Below are 17,400 nucleotides of genomic sequence, written 5' to 3'. Positions count from 1 at the left end.
AAACATTTTGATATTGGATATTGGAAATCAATCCTTTCTTCAGACATTTGTGCATCTCTCAATAAGTAACATCTCTGACTTCATCTTGGTGGGTCCCGAGACAAGACCTCGGATGAGCGATAGAGTCATATTAGCTGGAGATGTCGCCTGGGTCACCAAGTTCCCTGAAATTGGCTACTGGAACATCATTACGTGAAGTGCCCTATACTGTACCATGAGCAATAACAATGTGGTAACATAATATGTGATGTTTATACTTTACTCCAAATTATTTGCTCAAATTGATCCATTATGACATCAGCTGCTGCGATGAACATCCTGACCCATTCCTGGTGAAGTCATATATCAAAATGGAGACTTGAATGTTTGCTGTTTAATTAAAAGCAGCAGTTTAGCATTTGCCAGTTGGCACGGGACACCCAGTACAACATATAGCTATGGGCGTGTCGTTACATGTGGAGGTCTTGAGCCATAAATTAACAAAAATTAAGTAGATATGTGCCCGCAAGAAAGAAATGAATGCTGTGGTTACCATTAATGTCTATACACAGGGGCATAGCCATCATTTCAGAAGTGACATTTTTTCCAATCGAAGGGTAAATTTGGGAACCATTTCCCTTTATAACTTTAAAGCTGTAATATGTAAGTCACATTTTGTACTGCTGCTGTGCTCTCCCTTCAGTACATTTTGGCTATATGAGATGAACATTTTGTTTATTAGCACAGAGCTGTAATTGAAATCAGTTTATGTTGTTTGTATTGTATTAATCTAATAATTACATTAAAAAAAATGTTATGCCATGGATAGTTGAGAAGGCACCTGAACCTGAGTAAAAGAGGTGAATTGGGCGATGGTGAGGGAGGGGCTTTTATTGTCCATATTCGCAACACTTGTGTCTGCAGGAAAATCAAATCGAATGCAGCTGTTTGAGACCATAAAGATCAACATTCTCATCATGATCACCTTTGAAATGATTTGAAGTCATCAGCTCTTGTGGGAACAAGTCTGAAGATAACCCTTCCAGGAAGCCCATGTTAGAGTCAATGAGGCAGAGGGGAAGAAAAACAGAGAAAACCTGCAGGTAAAAATCCAAATTGGTCCTGGATGAGTCGGCCATGCAAAAAGGAAAATGCGCCGTCATTAAATGGAAGAGGCGGAAATTGCAAATGCTCAGTTAATTGAGAGAAGCCATTGCACCTGGGACATGAGTCATGAATTATAATGAGCGTATTCAGCTTGACACACAGGAGGTAGCCACATCTGTGTAGCCACTTTCCTTTCTTTGCCACACAACCAAAGATGAGCGCTGAGTAAACAAAGAATCATGACAATACAAACATAATTCAACAGCCCTCTCGCCATCGAGCTCACTGATTTTCCACTAGGGGGAGCTGTTTCCTCTTACCTCATGATGAGTCATCAAAACAAGACTCGCATCTCCATGAAAGGATACTGATCGCAAAGTTCGTGCCTGCCTGTTGATGCTGATTCGACATGTAACTACCACCTAAATAGATAGTATAGATTTTATATTTATTTAACTGCACCCAACAGCTAATTACATCAGATGGTTGTAACTTCAGCGTACAGTACAGGACTCCAGGAAGTAAGTCTGTCTATCTATCTATCTATCTATCTATCTATCTATCTATCTATCTATCTATCTATCTATCTATCTATCTATCTATCTATCTATCTATCTATCTATCTATCTATCCATCTATCTCATGTGCTTGTATTGTTTATTTATTTTTGTTCCCTGAGATTTATGTTATACAGGTAAAGTGTGTTATGAATAAAATCTATTATTATTATTATTTTATTTTATTTTAGACACATCTATATGATGCAAGTACAATTATCACATTACACCATCTACAAATACAATAGTGTCCATTTTGTTCAATTAATACATTGTGTCAATCAAAAGATTATTTCAAACACATTTTTTTCTTCTTGCATGATTTGATATTGGGCAAGTGGTCTTACTGTTGTGACTGCTCTGTGTATATATATAAATAAATAAAAATCATTTCTAACACAACAGACTAACACAAGTCTGTTACTGTTATGCGCACGTATTGTCAATCGACTGTAGCCTACATGTATTTTTGTCATTGTGTGAATGCTGAAACACGTTATTCTACCGTTTTTAATTATATATTTATTTTGCCATTTTGTGCTGTTCAACTACGGCTATATTTCTCAACTATTTCATACCATTACAACTTCAACATGTTCCAAAAATGTATGCTTTATTATCCTCATTCCTATAATTCAACATTTTTCATCCCAAAAATCCCCATTTCTACGAGCTATTCAACAATTCACTCCCATTTGAAATTCTCAATCTTCAGCACTTTCAATTCACCTTCGGATCAATTTTCAACATTCCCTCAATTCCGTCACAGCAAAAAAAATCCCAAATTGTCACTAAATATTGCATATTTTTGACCAACAAAATTCCTCACTCATTTTGCAGGGACTGGTTTAGGGTTAGGATTGAGGGTTAGAGTTTACATCGTTCCTATTCAAAAGTCACTCAATTTAATATTAGTTCACCTAATTCTATACAATTACATTCAATTGGCACAAACCAAAAATAAATAAAAAATTCACTCACATATTGCACACTTTCACCAATATCACCAAATTCCACATCATGAAATATTATTCAATATCATTCCACATCGTTTTATACATACATTTTTACCACTGCCATTCAGTATCATTTCTCTGTCATTCAACATCATATCATTTCAAATCATTCAATACCATTCAACATAATTTCATAACTTTCAACATTCCACATCATTTAATATGATTCCACGTTTCTATATTTTCGCATTCAGCATTTCAGCATTCAAACACAATTTATCTAGAAATTGCTTCATCTAGTTGCGCAATGATCTTCTATATTAATATAATGAAGACACATGCTCATCTCTGATCAACTATAATGCACGAGGAAAAAAGATGCAACCTTTTGATTAGACTCTTTCAAATCAGGCAGAAAGGAATGCACATTGACTCTCAGCTCGCCTTAGGGCCTCAGCCTGCACCAAACATGTTTTTTTTGGAGCGGTGAGCAGCAGTGCAGCACTCAGTGGGCTTGGGCTGGATCATAAACAACTATTATGGCATAATTCCCATTTCATAAGAGTATGTTTCTGTTTTCATGATGAGTAATGGCTTGAAATGAATAGGCCCTTGAACATAAAATAGTTGCGCACCTATTTTAGATTTAAAAATATCTCAGGAAAAAAGCTTTGTTATTTTCATGAATCGCCCATGATTACTCTTATTTGATCTTTGCACAATGGTGATCCTCCTATGCCAGAGTGGACTTTTTAAAATCCCATAATAGACCCAATTCTGAAGAGAACACTACTGTCCTCCCCTTTTTGTGTATATGAGAATACATGTGTGCAAGTGGAGACATGAGTGTGTCTGCACACTTTCATGAACCTGTCAGTCAAAATCCAGCCAAAATCCGGACCTATCAAGATGACAGAACAACATAAACCAGGGATATACTCTTGCCCAAGCATCCTTAAAGGGACTGCACCATGGTATTTTAAGCCCTTACACAGTTAACAATAGGCATATAATGATGAAATCTAACTTTTGACACAATCGCGATGTAATTTCTTATGAAAAACGAGTTATTTCAGTGGCTATTTTTCGCACCCGGAAGTCAAACGCTCGATTCAGTAAAACCCCGCCTCTCCCCCTGTGGCTGCCGCATACATACAGATAGGTTTTAAGCCGATTTTTTAAATTATTTTGAAACAAAACGGGTCCTTGCCGCAAGAAATCGTGGAAGATGAGGGGAAGCAGAGAGGTTAGAGGAATGAAGGAGGAGGGGGGAAAAAAGCACCACGGCGGGTCGCCAACCCGTGATTTGTTGCTAAGGGGACGAGCGCACTATCTACTACACCATCCATTCATTAAAATTCATCAGCGCAAATGTTTTACTGGATTTTAAATCAAATGTGAAGAATAATTGATTGCTTGGAATTCATTTGGACAGAATGTTAATAAAAGGCTACTTTTGTCATTATCCCATGGAGGGAGGTCTCAGAGAAAGTGGGCGTGCGTTTAGTCCGCAGAGGCGGTGCGGGGGTGGGGCCGCACGCAATGACGTCAAACCGTGCCAACAGCTCGTTTTCTCAGGTTGGGAGGGGCTGGTGCTTGGAGAGCAGAGTAATCTAGAATTTCTCATACAGGGGCAAATGGAGGAAAACACAACTTTGGTCATGTTTTTGGTGAGGAATTAGCATTTTAACATGGCTAAAAGCTAAAAAAATTATTTAAAATTATTATTGCGCTCAATGAATGTGTGCAACGTCCATTAAAAAGAAGAAAAAGAAAGAATACATGAGAGTGCAGTTTTAAAATGCAATATTCTTTTTGAATAATATATGTTCAACCGACTCCTAAAATCATTGTTCTCATTAACTCATTAACTGCCATTGACGCCTATAGATGTAAAAAATTTGTTTTAACAATTTCAATTAGTTTCAATTTGTTTCCACTATCACCCGACGCCCCTAATTTTTAATAATCTTTTATTTTTTTAATCGTGAGTTAACTAGTAAAGTCATGCAATTAATTATAATAAGAACATTTTATCACCCGACACTCCAAATTTTTTAATAACCTTTTCTTCAAAAAAATATTTAAAAAAGAAAAAAAAATATAAAAAATTAGGGCCGTCAGGCGATTAAAATTTGTCATTGTAATTAATCGCCTGACTTCACTAGTTAACTCACCATTTTATATCTCTTTTGAAGATACAATTTAGAAAAAATCTAGGTTTTTATACTCTTGTTAACAAAAGCGGAAAAAATGTTAAACTAATAGAAATAGTTCAAATGAATTTTTCACGTCTATAGCCGTCAATGGCAGTGAATGAGTTAATTGAAATTCTGTGAAACCAGATCAATGACAAAGTCAGAAAGCAGGGCTTCTCTGGCTTAAAAGTGGCGGAGTGGGGACACCTAACATGGAATTATATGCAATTATGAAAAAATGTCTGCAAGCCTAAGAGGTGCATGTGAGAGGAGGACCAGGCAGGCTGTATTCATTTCACACTGCCCCCAGGTGCTGAGAGGATACAGCACTTCTTTTCATATTGGCAGCTGTTTGATCAAACTAGCAGTCACAGCATAGCTGCAGGTCTGATCTAAAAGTTCTGTTCGGATTCAAAGGAGAACAAGTCTCCAACCCACTCCGGGCTCTTTTCACTAACGCAGCTGAATTACTCCTTTGAGCTCGGATGCTCGACTTTTTCTTTTTTCTTTTTCAGAAGGCTCAACAAATACCGCTGTTGTTTCGCCTGTTGTGTATTTCACAGTCGTGACAATATTTTCCAGCAAGGGTGTGAAATGCAAGCGTGAAGGCATCTGATAGCGTGTATGGACATTGATTGTAACTGATAGTGTTCTCCGTGCATTGTAGGATATAAAAGAGAAACCAGAAGGAGCCGATTCAGTGAAAGCGAGTGTAACTTTTGCACACATCTGTCGCGTGTTGATCGCGATGCAGAGTGCCACGGCAGATGACTGATAATCAAGTGTGTGCGTGTGCGATGTGAATGAGTGCACAACAAAGAGTCCGAATGGATTTGAGTCAAGGCTCAAGCGGCGATGACGCTGCATTCCGGGAGCTTTATGATGTGAAACACCAAAGGAAGGGAAACAATGATGGCATTCATAGGATGTCATTTTCTTCAACTTTTATCTGAGGAATTTGTTGAGTATTCCTCCTGTTTCCATAACGTAATGTGTGCACCTTGTTCAAAGAGGGCCTTGAAAGTAGGGTCTTACTAATAGTATCCAGGTCAGTTGCTCCCCACAGTTACATCCCTCATTAAACGCACCGTCGAGACGACAGAATGCAGTGTATCCAAAAGTAGTGTGACATGTGGCCATTGCAGGAACTGAACTCAGAAGAAAATTGAGCGATGGCTTATTGTGGCTGTAAAAGCTTTACAATATTTTGCAGTGTGTCTACGTCCAATTCTTCATTCAAACATCTCCGTCTAAGCTTATGCCAAAAATCTTTGATAGGGGTTTCAAGTTCATCCACATAAAACTCATCCAAGCTTGCCTTTATTTAGACCTTGATTTTGAACAGGGATCTCAGTCGTACTAAAAGAGAAAAGGTTCTTGCCCAGAAGCAGTTATTTACATTAATTGTGGTTTATTGTTTGACCATATTTAAATACTCCAACAAGTCTCTTTGCTGGAGGATCTCATAACAGATTGTTTGAAGACACCAATGGATGCAACGTTAGTCTTAGCAGTCATATATATATATATTGGGGGGGTGCCCAAAAATAGATTTTCATAAGAATCGCGCTTTTCATTTAATACAATTCAGAATCGATTTTAAATGTCCCCAAATCGATTTTATTTAAATTATTTTATACTCTCTTGCCTTTGTCTGTGTGTGCCTTTATTTGGAGCGCTGTTCATGTTGTTCCCGGTTTGGCCACTGAGGGGCAGTGTGGTTCCACGCGGTATAATACACTGTTAAGTTGTAGCCACATTAGAGAGTAGAAGGAAAAAGTCACGATCAAGTTATTCCAATAAAAGTAAAAAAAAAAAAAATCAGTGTGGAGTCGTTCTTTTAAGTCATAAAAGTGCCGCGAGTAGCGCGCTAATTAGCATTAGCGAGTCAGACTGGAGTTGATCATTACAATTCCTTGCACATCTATAGATTGAAGCAAAAATCATTGTCAATCAAATCATTTTGAATCAAAAATCGCTCTTAATCGGAAAAAAATCTGAATCGAATCGCAGACCCAAAAATCGGAATTGAATCGTGAGACATTCACATATAGAGAGAGAGAGGGATAGATAGATATAGATATATATACACGATCAGGATTTTACGGCCGACCAGCGATTAAAGAGTTTGAAAGAAACGCCAACCAATCACCAATTCCATCAGATGACAGAGCAACATAGCCTTTTTTTTTTAAATAAATAAATAAATAAATATTTTTAATTGTAATATTTTTTTTTTACTTTTAACTTTAACTCTACAGTCAAATGCCGCCATTTGCAGGGGATTGGGACTGGCCCAACCCATGAATAGCGAAAACCAACGTAAATTGTAGCCTATTGAAATGCATGCAAAAATAAATAATAACAAATTAAAAATCTCAAAAACACGCTAATAAACATGTGTTATTTTGCTGAGCCAATCAATGACGTTAATGATCGAAATTAAGACATTACAGTTGATCACTCATTTTGCATTAAAATGCAAAATATCGGTCTGATCCCAATTAAGCTGATCAGATTTATGTCAAACCGAACTGATCTACTTGACCTGAGAAATGGTTCCAACTGAAAGAAAATACTCCTGAAAATATTTATTAGTCGAGTACAGTATCACCTGACCGCAAATCTGACAGGACTCACCGTGCATTCCCCGTCGAAAGCTTTGCAATGACATTGTTTCAACATGATGAGAATTTCCCCCGGTGCCGTGACGGTTCACGTTGTCAGCCAGAAAAATGACTACATGTCAGGTGAAGTTGTTTTGGAGAATGCATAAGGAAATACCTGAGTGCAAACGGTCACCCGAACACTTCCCAAGGCTACTTGTGAGGTGTTGTGAAGAGCCGGGGAAATTTCCCGCTGGTTGGAGAGACCATTATCTATCTGGGTGTGTTGCTTGTGAGTCATACGTGTGTGCATCAGTGACAAGTTAGACAATTAGACAGAAATAACAGCAAACCAACCTGTCGTTAAAAAATAATAATCTCTCGAATACATGATTTATGCTGATTGCTGCTTTTGTTTTGGGGATAAGAATATTGCGCAGATGCCAGTCAGAGTGAACCCGCTTACCACATGTATCGGAATTTATGACAAAAGCCAACCAACAGACCAGAGTGTGCACTTGTGGTATTACTCACTAACAAACAGAGAGCATTAGCGTAAGGTTTTGTTTTTTTTACTGTCTATGAAAAAATAACTCATTATGGGTCTTGGCCGTAGAGACAAACACGCACACAACATATACATATTCCAACAAAGTTTTTCCAGAGTAGGGATTTTTCCCCCTTCTTTTGGAAGGAGAACAGAGCGTGTTCTAAACTGGTGCCGCAGGGCGCAAAGATAAAGAGAGTAATAGTTAGACTGCGGTCACATTGGTATGCAGACAGTCATGAAAGCAAAGCAGTACCTGTTGCATCTTGCAAATTCATTTGCTGAATATTGTGAAATTTCACAGCTTAAATTGTGAAGCCACCCTTTTTTTCTTTTTAATCACAGCTTCAGGGATCAGCAACAAATATGCGTGAAAGGCAGCAACAAAAAAGGAAAAGATGTGAAATGATCATTTTGACTGGATCTTTAAAGTGACATCAATTACAAGTGGCAAACCCATGTTTGAACAAAGGTTTGATCTCTGTGGAATTGTGTCTATTATTACAAAAGCATTTTTAAGGCGTGTTCGGACAATCATATGAATCCAAAGTAGTTTGAATTCAGAGCAGCATACTGCACTTGATGCCCTTCCAAGGAGATGAAACAGCCGTTCACAATGGACTTAAAGCAACTCAACACGCCATTGACTCACACCTGGGTGACTCAACTTTTATGGCTCTTGTTATAACAGTCAGCGCTGACAAACCAAGAAACGTTGGTGGCATGGGTGACCTTGAAAATGAACCCTGAGATGATGCTAACCCCAGAATTACCTCCAATCAGTCACGATCAAAGAGGCGTCGTTTACACCTGAATAAACATTCCATTGCTGGCAAGACAAGAAGATGATTTGAGATGTGCAATCCACAAAAGTTCTTGGTGCATTTGGGGTAACGAAACTGGGAGGTCCAATATCAATTGTGCATGATTCTGTTCTTCACTTTATCCCAAACTATACACATGGGCCATCAAATCAATACAGATCATTTTCCCAATCTCCTATATACAGTATGAATGTTATTTAAATTATGCATCAGTTAATATTTGTTCCCAACTGGTCACTATGGATAAAACATCTTATGTTAATTATTAATTATGTACCACTACAACGAAGTAAGAAATGATATTGCATGACAATGAATGATTTTATAATGATTTCCGGAATAGCCGGATAGTGGATCCCACAAACGCAGAGACACAAAGGGTGTGGATGGACAAACGCCAGGAGAAAAACAGTTAACAAAAGTCGCTTGCAAAGTATGCAAGGAAAATAAAGTAACAAAATGCACCAGAGGGCTGTAGAATCGCACAACGCGAATACGAAAAAACTAAATCCAAAACGAGCTATACAAAGCGGATAAACTAAAAGCGACGTGGGAAAAACAACACGTGGATACCAATCACTCAAGCGTAAAGCTGAGGAAACACAAAACTACGGCGCAAAAAAGGCTCAATGCGTGCTTAACAAGCACTCAGGCAATAAGCCGAGGAAACAACAACATAAAACGACGTGTCAAAAGACTCACATGAGAAACTGAAAACGAAGCCAGCGATCGGAATTTGGAACACAAAGTCAGAATAAAGCTCTTGGGCGAGGACATAGCAATGTCAATACTCCGACGAGGAGTGTCGGCGGTTCCAGTCCTTATAAAGCGTTGATTTGTGAATGAGAAACAGGTGCGGCGCAGGAGGACACGCCCCTCTACTCAATCAGAGAAAACACAAGGCAATAAAAGCACAACCATAAAAGATTTAACAGCAAAGCGATAAATGTGCAGACCTAATAAATCATTTTTACTGTCATTTTGTCTGCCACATTGTATAGTGTAAAGACACATTTAGTAACAAATTATTATTTTGTCGACACAAGCCACTGACATCCAGTAATTAGTATTAGTTGTCGGGAAGGGAATGCACGGTGGCTGGTCAGCGGCGATATGCCAGCCATTCAGGAAACGAAAATTCCCGATGGTGGCCATATGCTTTTCCGGTAGAATCTTGGATGTATTATGTGTAGAATCAAGGCTTCTTGACTATCCCTTCTTCTAGCGGGAGTCTTGTAACTGGCCGCTTATCGTGCAAGCAGGCCAGGGTTGCCAGATAGTGCGTCAAATATTCCCCACAATGTAAACTTCTACTTCTCTGTGAAATTGGAAGATCAGCGGGAGAAAGGACAGATCGGGAGCCACGCGGGAGATAGGGTTGAAATTCGGGAGTCTCCCACGTGAATCAGGAAAGTTGGCAACAACTATGTACAACCGATTATTATTTGGAGTGTAGTGAGCGAGTGAGTGAGGAGCCCGGTGAGCGGGAGCAGCAGGAGTGGCAAGCATGAGCGGCTAGCAAGAGTGGCTAGCGGGGAAAAGCTAGCAAAAGCTAGCGAAGGCAAAGAGAGACGAGTCCGAATAACGGGAGTCAGCAACAACCGCTTGCAGCCCCCAGCTGGGGAAGGTAAGCAACGGTCGACCCAATGGGTCCAACACGAGCTGCAAGCACCGTCACTACGCTCGCAAAGTTCTTCTCCTTCGGGTATCCGCGGTAGAAAGATGGTGGTGAAACATATCGGCCTGCTGAAAGGGGCGGTGCGATCTGTGTCATATAATTAGCGATTACTTAACCTACGATTTTAAAAATATACGTTGATTTGATAGAAGTTTTAGATAGAAGTTTTTTTAACATATCATTGAAAATAACAATGAATTTTGAAATCACCACGAGATGGCGCTAAATAATAATCACTGTCCCTTTCATATGTAACATATGAAATATCCTAACCTGTTGCAAATTCTCTAAGCTTTGATCAAATAAAAACATTGCTGGATGTCCTGAGTTTAACTTAACTGCAGATGGCCTAGTGCAAAGGTCAAGAGGGTAGGAACACCTCTGGGACGCAACCTCTTGACATGCCCCGTGCATGTCAAAACCCAACTGAATGGCAATTTATCTTCCTGTTGCTGAGATCCATATTTTAGCCTGGCCCCAAACAGTGACATGACTCTAACATGGACTGATGCGGTTCATCAGACGCCACATTGATTACTCTCAATTGGAATTCTTAACAAGAAACCAAAATACTCTAAAACGTTCAATAGTAGTTCACTCTTATCTGACTTTTTTTTATTTATTTTTTTTACCTCAGTTCTATTTCAAAAGAAATGTGTTAAAATGAATTCATACTCAAAAGCATAATGCAAAGTGTTTCCTTGTCAATTTTGGGCAGAGACCGCTCTTGACTTCTCACCAGAGGAGGGAGATGAACTTTTTAACCATTATGAGCAGAAATGAAGAATTTCACACTGAATCTACATCATGCTAATTTGCACCTGCCTATCGGTTATTCGTTTTACCTTAAGCCAAACTGAACCATGATACTGGTCCACAGTACTCAAAATAAATACTTCTAGTAGTGCTATTTTTATTTTTTTATTTTTTTACTTAATTACTTACTTATTTATTTATTTATATCAAATTGCCCCCAATTAACAAATAAAGTTTGTGTTGTTTTTTTATTTGAAATGTACTAACAACATTTTATACTCATATTTCAGAATGCCTAAAATGTTTGCTGTTCATTGCTACCTTACTATCTTATGATTATAATATTTTTTTTAATGTATCGACTATTGCAGAAAAATGAAGAACGAATATAGTAATTGCACTCTACATGGTAATGGTCTAATGACATTATAATATTTACTGTACTGTATATTATTGTGCACAATACAGAATGACTGCTCTTTGAGTCAATATACAGCAAGCTCCATACATTTGAGACATTTTATGCCACAGTTTTGCAAATATGATCCTAATTTTGAGATCTTGAAAGAAGCAAACAACGATTGTGGTGTGAAGAAGTCCCGCAGCCAAAAATGTCTGACATTACATGCTGTCAAAATGGAAGTTAACGAGACAACGCGTGGACTGTGGCTGCGCTCCTATTGGTCAGAGAACACGCAGGCAAGGTGTGGACCTGTGATTAGGACTCCAGTAAATCTTCCCACCCATTGAGCCTTGGGGAGGAGCCCCCCCCCCCCCCCCCCCCCCAGGTCAATGCACTCCCTTTCCTCCTTGTCTGCCCCTGTGGAGAAATCTCATGCCTTGACCTGGATCTCGTCCACCTGCCCTTCTTGCAGGTCACACCAGAAGCAAAAAGTTTTTTTTAGTTGTTGTTTTTTTACACGTTCTCCCTGACCTCCGAGTATACACAGCAGGATTCATTTCATTCGCAAAAAGGGAACGGTAGTATGTTGCAATATGTGCTGAAATATGATAAATAAATGTGACAGGCAAAACTTGCATACCTTTTTTTCATTTTCCTCTCAGGCAAATTCCTCACTCACTATCTCACTTTCTGTGCTTCTTCTATTTTTTTGTTTTCATTCAAGACTATCATGCTCATTTCTCTCTGACTATGAGAGTAAGCGAATATGTTACACAACTTTCCTGGCCAAACAGATCTCAATTTTCTGAGTGACTGAAGTCAATGGGTCTGTGTTTCAAAGAAGGCAGGAATAATTGTTTTTCACGGGCAAGTCCATTCCAGCCAAGCTGCAGTTTTCCAAAGGGTTTATTAGTGACAAATATTTTTCATGGAGCAGAGCTATAATGATTAAAAAAAAAAAACATTTAAAGGTGAGGTAGTGACCACCAAACTTTTAAAGGCCTCATTAAAATTTCACTGGTTATGTATTAACAAAGGATATATATAAATAAATAAAATACATACCTCTGTTCAAATGATCAATCAATTAAATGGTACTTGATTAACAGTATATAGCACTTTTTCACCTTACACAAAAGGGGACTCCGTATCTTGCTCAAAGATACTTCTACATGGTCATAGTGGCCCAGGATCAAACCCACAACCTCAGGATAGCAAAGCAGCCACTCTACCAGTGAGCCACGCCACTTCAACCAGCACTAGCAGACCTATAACTTGCACTTCTCAACAACAAAATATATTTTCACTCAAAAAAAAATACCACGAGGGTGCACAACTGTTTTAATTAACCAGCTAAATTCAAACTCATGTTAAATGAGTGTCTGCACACACCTGCCACAATTTAATGTAACTCTGATTAACCCAATAAAAGTTTATGTTTTACAACACAGGCCATCGTCCACAAAGAGCCTTCACAAAACCTTCAGACTTGTGCTCAAAAGCAACACACACAATAAAATAATAATAACAATAATAATAATAATCATTATTATTATTATTATTATATTATAATTGGACAACAGTCATTCTGAAACAGTGAAACATGAATAATAATAATAATAATTATAATAATTATTATTATTAATAATAAATAAATAAATAAACTGACCCTTTAAACAAGTCATTCTGAAACAGTGAAACATGAATACTAATAATAATAAGAATTATTATTATTATTATTATTATTATTATTAATAATAAATAAATAAATAAATAAACTGACCCTTTAAACAACATTCATTCTGAAACAGTGAAACATGAATAATAATAATAATAATTATCATTATATATGAATAATAATAATAATTATTATTATTATTATTATTATTCATGTTTCACTGTTTCAGAATGACTTTTGTTTAAATGGTCGGTTGGTTGTGACTTTTGCCCTGTAGCGTACAGTACTGTACATACAGTAGATAATTGAAATTTTATTGTTTGAGAAATGGAGGCCGACACGGTGCCGTTAGAAGCACAGATTGTTGATAATGGGACCCGGCCCAAAGTACTGATTCATACTTCCCACCGCTTGTGACAGATGAAGCTCTAGCCTGTGCTTGTCTGCTGCTCAGAATGGCCATTAACGCTCTTTACTCCCTCAGGTAGCGGCCACCTGAGCTATCAAATAAAGTGTGCCTATGACGCCGCCGCCTCCTTACTCTCATCACCACACTCCATGCTCACACCACTTCAATCCCGCCTCCACCCAAACGTGAGCTTCGCAGTCCGCCAGCCACTAAAGACTTTTTAAACTCACTTTTTGAGCCTTTGATCTGTACTCCACTCACAATCTGCTCCGAGACAAAAGCAACGCGTATAATTGTCTTTATCATGCTTTTCCAATATTCCATTCATTTGCATGCTACAGTAAATGCGGATTCTCGTCAGCCGACATCATTTCTGGTCCATCTCTAGCCAAACTAAGTGGCTCCTGCCGTTGATAGGAACTTGCCCCATCCAATATGGCTGCCATGTAGCTCAGCCAGGTTTCTACAGCGTATCCATTCTTGTCTTGATATTCAACTCACTGAACATACTTCTAGAATCTTGGGCCATAAATGAGAACATGTTTGGTGGATTTATGGATTCAATCATAGGTTTCTCAATAATATTACAAGCATATATTAGCTACAGTGAAAAAGTCACTTGTCGCTCCTTGTTTAAACAGGATTAAGTGTAAAATGATGGTAATGTTTTTTCTGCTGAGTAATTGTTTAGAAGTTTGAAAAACTGCTGGCTGACTGGCTGGACGTACCGGTGTTTTTATATTGAACCATGATGGAATTGAACCAAACCGTGAATTGTGTGTATCGTTGACGATACATTATACATTTGGGGTGTGCATTTCTCGACAAAAGACATTTTATTCATCAAATCAAAACTGCCAATTAGAATAATTTTTGTTACACGCCTAATATTTATAGACTGTATGTGTGTGTATGTATGCATGCGTGTATATATGTGACCCTGGTGAGGATAAGCAGCACAGACAACGGATGGCTGGAAGGATATCCTCACTATACCCGCTACTGGTTGTAGTGCACGTTACCTAAATTATTGATGTACTGTAGCTATTCAGACACACTCGGTGGGTCAACAACAGTGCCTCTCAATCTTTGTGGGTCATTTCCAAATTTCCTGTCGGTGTCCTCAAACCTTAATGGATGCATGTATCTTCCTGTCAGAGATGTATGATTCACTGTCCCTGGAACATTGCTCCACCTAATCTTGGAGAGCAGATAAAGCTAATTAGGGGAAAGAGATGTCAGTCATCACAAGTCAAGCTGGGTACACGTTCTACATACCAACAATAGAATCTCAGTCAAAGCTACACTCAAAAGTGCACATATAGCTATTAGTGTGAGTTATGCCGGGGGAACGTGTCAAAGTCAAGCGTTGCATTGATTGCTTCTCTGCTAGCTGTGAAACCTAGCAGCTGTTACACTTCCCAAAACTAAAATTAGTGCCAAAATGACACAAATCAGTATCTTTTGTGTGAATGACCTTCGGCGTTATAATTCATCCGAGGTAACAGAAAACTGGCAAGCAGCTCTGTTAGAATGTCTAGCATGCATCAATGCTGCTGTCACAGAGACACACACCCTTTCCGATGATTACAGGAGGTCTGGGGAGTTCAGTGAACTCGGGAGTTGGTGGGGTTTAGGTGGTAGATGACACGCTAGCTTGTAGCAGTGAGGGAAGAAAACTGTTGTGAATGTACTTCACCTTTCTTTTTTTTCTTTTCTTGAGAGAGCTCAGTATTGTTCATTCGGTAATTTTACAGATTTTGTTTCTTCTTTTTTTAATAAAAAATATAACATTTGTATGTGCGTGAGTATGTGCATGTGCGTGCATGTGTGCATGTGTGTGAGTGTGTACTCATTAGTTCACCTAAAACCCATTAAAAATCCCATACCGTTCACCTAAATCGAATACTTCAGAATCCAGCTAGAGTCGTGAGGTTGTCAGGAGACCCGAGGAAGGATCAAAGAAAAGAAAGGAAAGTGAAATCCAGCACCGACCAGACGTACTTCCCCTTTCTTGATCACTTTTGTGTATGATGCATATCAGACGTTGAAAAAAATACTCTCAAGGCTCTCACAGCCAAAACAGTAGGAACATCTGCACAACTGTGTCCAAAATTATGCAGTCACAATTATAAATATCCCCTTTTTTTTTTACTGACACTGTCAACCCTTACCAAAAAGTATTATACTAAGTTTATTTTTCGAGTGTACTTATTCTTGTACTAAAAGTAAACTTTAAGTAAACTCCTTGGGACTAAATTGGAACATTTTAGTACACTTAAGTATATTAATAAGTATACTTTCTTGTATATTTAAGTACACTATTAAGTATTGAAAGTATACTTTGTGATACACTTATGTCCACAGTTTAGTTTACAGCAAAAAGCCCACCGATGAACAGACAGGGATTAAACCATCAAACATGGGTACTAAAGGTAGGGACTTTAACCTCTAGGTTATCCAGCCACATGATCTCTAGGGCTTTGTAAATAAATCTAACCTATAATTTTGGTTCCTTAGCGAGTGCCTTCTAAGTATATACTACAGCAGGGGTGCCCCTATCCATCCTGTTCTCCGTGTTTCTCTGCACTAACACACCTGATTTATGATCAGGATCGTTATCAGGCTTCTGCAAAGCTTGCTGATTAGCTGAACATTAGACACAGCTGCACTGCAGGAGGGAAATACGGAAAACAGGCTGGATAGGGGCTCTCGAGGACCGGACTTGGGCACCACTGTACTACAGTATGTAAACTTTTATTATATGTTTTAGTATACTTACACCACTTGCATCTTATAGACATATGAGTATTATTAGCTTTGGTTATTAGTAGAATACTTGATACATATTTTGTATTGGATCCAATAGCCTTTGAAAGTGTATTTACTGACACAGAATAGCTTTAAATAATGTAGTACACGAGATATTAAGTTAGAGCAGTGGTTCTTAACCTGGGTTCGAATGAACCCCAGGGATTCGGTGAGTCAATCTCAGGGGCTCGGCCATCATTTGCTGCAGGTTATCACGCTACATTGCTTCGTCTATCTCTGCTGCAGGGAATTTGATGCACTCAGTAGTCGACTTTTGACTTGTGATGGTACGTCGTTTGATTTCTTTATTATTGTAATGCCTCACACAAATTTTATGACGGTGAAAAAAAAGGATGTGGTCAGACTAATATGTGCAATATGAATTCACATGTATAACGGAACGTATGGTGTTCCACAGGGTTCAATTCTGGGGCCTTTGCTGTTTTCATTGTATCTGCTACCTCTGGGTTTCATCTTAAGAAAACAGCGGTGGGTGTTTTAAAGTGCTCTATAAACATCCAGTTGAGTTGAGTGATGATGGTAGTCAACGTCCTAACTGCATGGTTTGCAATGCCAATTTGAGCAATTCTAGTCCAGCACAACTCGCAATCTAGTAAAACTAAAGGAACACTCCCTTAAGCTGCTTGGAGATGCGGAATACAAGAACACAACCATTTCTGAATTCAAAAAAACCAGATTCGATGAAAAGGCTACTAAACCAGCCATGTCTTGAATAGAAAAAATAAATCATGGGTTTATTTTTTAAATAAAGAAGGGTTCGGTGCACATAGGAAACTGTTGGGGTTCCGTACCACCAACAAGTTTAAAAAATACTGAGTTAGGGTGCACTACAATTGGCCTGTAGATGGTAGTGTAACGCTTTTTATATCG

The sequence above is a fragment of the Leptonotus elevatus genome, chromosome 2 (assembly GCF_054856555.1).
Source record: "Leptonotus elevatus isolate MCC_2025b chromosome 2, RoL_Lele_1.0, whole genome shotgun sequence".
Taxonomy (NCBI): domain Eukaryota; kingdom Metazoa; phylum Chordata; class Actinopteri; order Syngnathiformes; family Syngnathidae; genus Leptonotus; species Leptonotus elevatus.
This window is presented reverse-complemented; position numbering follows the sequence as displayed.